Consider the following 3,266-nt stretch of genomic DNA (forward strand, 5'->3'; position numbering starts at 1 on the left):
GAACGGGCCTGACAAGAACGAAAATAATCCCCGATTGCTAGAATTAAGTACATAAAAACGTAAACAACATGTTTACGGAACAGAAAAATCATCTTAGTATCATTTACAATCACAAACAATATCGTTTTAATACAATAATCCAGGAATAATCAATCTACAGCCGATATAGTATTCATACACTGTTTTACGCTAGTGGTCATAAAGTTCACTGAGGTTACACACAGATCACCTCATTTGCATAATCAATACACAAAAATCATTGTGCCGGAAATGGCGACTGAAGTGAAAGTGAAAGTTTACTACAAAAGTTATCTCGTTTATACAACAATAAAAATGGTTTTACACTTGGAAAACGGATTACATAGAACACTGAAAACATAATGAATTGAATTAAAAAGGTGAGAACCGGTGTCAAACTTTAAAATAGCCCAACATCGAATCATAGGCGATAACAGGTGCTCGACACGAAAATACACATGTTTTCCAAGGAATTTCGCTTGGCCAAGTCATTACAGTACCACCCCCCCCCCCAAACAAGAGAAATTGTGGCTACCCAGATATCTAGATTTGAAAATCTAGATAAGACAATAGACTACTGGACTGGCGAGGGGCTTTAATGTTTTTTATCTTTAAATTTTGTCATTCAGAATTTCTTTTTTGGTTTATTATTATTGCAAATGATGTGACTGGGTGAGTATTGCAATAATAACAACTCTCCTTCTGAAATCATGTGTGTGCTGCTATTCCTGTACAAATAGCAATAATTGAGTTTATTATTTTTAAAAATAAAATTAAAAAACTGTAAATTCAAAAAAACAATTATCTCTCCTTTTGAAATCAACTTTTTCTGTATAAATAGCAATAATTATTTTCACATTTTGGTCATGTTGAAATCTCAATAATAAATGTATTTATATCTGAATTAACAATGTTCTAGAATTGACGCACTCATGTTTATATTTGTAGGTAGCAGTTATCTGCATATTTGGGACAGTTCTATCCAACAAGAAGAGACATTCATTGTGGCAACTACTGGACTGCTGAGGCCAATACAATATTATAACTTTGAAATATCTTTTAGCAGTTTTTTGTTATATTTGAATAGACTTTATAGTGTTTATAAAAAAATTGAGCTTAAAACAAGATGAAGATGTTGTATGATTGCCATTTAGACAACTATCCACCAATGTATGATTGCCATTTAGACAACTATCCATCAATGTATGATTGCCATTTAGACAACTATCCACCAATGTATGATTGCCATTTAGACAACTATCCACCAATGTATGATTGCCATTTAGACAACTATCCACCAATGTATGATTGCCATTTAGACAACTATCCACCAATGTATGCTTGCCATTTAGACAACTATCCACCAATGTATGATTGCCATTTAGACAACTATCCACCAATGTATGATTGCCATTTATACAAGTATCCACCAATGTATGATTGCCATTTAGACCAGAGTTCAAATGAAATATAAATCATTTCAATATTCACTTTTATCACATATTTATATGTCATGTTGAATGAAAAAAAAAATGTTTATGTGGCACTGACATGAAAGCAGCACATCACTTTAGAAGGTAACAAATAAAAACAGAAATTCCAGAATTATCATTTTAAATTTTGACAACACATGGGAATACCCACTACGAACACTATTCCTGACTTTAAGGGAAAAATAAAAACGAGATCTTTTCATATTTAATTATACCTCCCCCCAACAAAACCTTTATATTGTCCAAATGGATTGGGATACTTATCCCTGATCCTCCACACACAGCAGCTAGGGATCACCCTTCAATCTCCTACGGTCTTACCCCTAATCTGCCATGGACCCAGACAATATATTACCTGTATGCGGCAAAGCGTTTAGATCTATTGAAGTCCTCGTCCTGAGGCATGACGAACAACTCTTCCCGCAGCCTTCTTGCCACAGCAAGCACTGCCTCATCTAATACTATCAAGAAGAAATCCTGAAAAAAGAAATATTATGCCAATTTTATTTCTTATCCATGTCATATTACATAAACAGTTATAATGATTTTATGAACTTTTATAAGAAGGGTCACCACAGTTAATTCAAACATTGTCAAATGATTGATTATTCTCTGATAACAATGACTAAACAGAAGCCAGTGTTTACTTGTGTGATGATTTTAAAACCCATAAACTAGAGTAGCAGTTCTGACGGGTTCTGCCACAACACCGTCTCTCTGCTTCAGTTGGCATCTCCCTACAGTAGGTGCAGGTACATCAGTCAGGGGCTGAACTGCTGGGGGAAGGATGATGCCCACCTTCTTGGTTGTTGTCTTTGTCCAAGACATCGAAAACAAAGCCAGGGTGTTGTGTGGCAATAGCACTCACTAGACCCCTCAAGTCTTCCTCCGTCAGACGAGAAATTCTTTCCTGAAAAAGTTAATAAAGCTGAACAACTATTTAAGAACAATGCTTGATGAATATTTCTTAGGTAAACAATCAAATCAAATGTGTTTATTTCCTAAATCAAATGGACCTTGTATACATATCAATTACAAACAAATAAATCATAATAGGCAAAACATAAATACATGTTTAGAAACAATATGAAATTAAACAGTATAATATGATTCAAATAAAAACAAATATCCTCGAATGATGTTTTTTATACCTGCAATTGCCGATTCCTCTCCTCTAGGGTAGCTGCAGCTACATCTGCTCTGTTGGGTCCAATTCCTTGGACGGCTCCTCTACCTCCTCTGGCACCTCTTCCTCTTCTAGGTGCCTTTCCCCTGGCACTCCTGGTCTCGCCACGTCCCCTTCCTCTACCCCTCGCCCTTGGTGTACATTTATCACTATCGCTTTCATCAGGCTCATGTGGAGAGCAGGTGGAAGATAGGTCCGCTGCTGTATGCCCTGAGGTGATCGGTGCCCTCAGGTAATCTTGGTAATAGTGCCCATATGCGTAGTAATAACATGATCTTAAAATAGAATAAACTAAAAATACATTATTCTACTTTCTATTTAGACTGACAAGACTGGTTTAAGAAAGGTTACCTCAGGTAATCTGTTTAGTTATGGAATCTGGTTCAATAAAGTCCACACGAAACTTATGTATGAAGAATGGTTTAATACAAGTGACTTTTCATTAAGACAAGAAAAGGAATGAGCAACAATCACAATATATAAAAGCGCTCTCTTCATATTACATGTACAAGATATAATTCATTTATCAACAACTGTTTTTAAAATAATGTAATATAATGAAACCTGCA

At 35.3% G+C, this 3,266-nt stretch overlaps 1 long non-coding RNA gene across 1 annotated transcript; it reads left to right on the top strand.

Annotated features, from left to right (window-relative positions):
* Positions 1-203: 203 nt before the first annotated feature.
* On the top strand, positions 204-1,075 carry LOC139523266 (uncharacterized). The gene is made up of 2 exons (XR_011664585.1): positions 204-398; positions 967-1,075. It is a non-coding gene; the product is annotated as an uncharacterized lncRNA (long non-coding RNA).
* Positions 1,076-3,266: the final 2,191 nt, after the last annotated feature.

This window comes from Mytilus edulis, chromosome 5 (genome assembly GCF_963676685.1).
Source record: "Mytilus edulis chromosome 5, xbMytEdul2.2, whole genome shotgun sequence".
In the NCBI taxonomy this organism is placed as follows: Eukaryota; Metazoa; Mollusca; class Bivalvia; order Mytilida; family Mytilidae; genus Mytilus; species Mytilus edulis.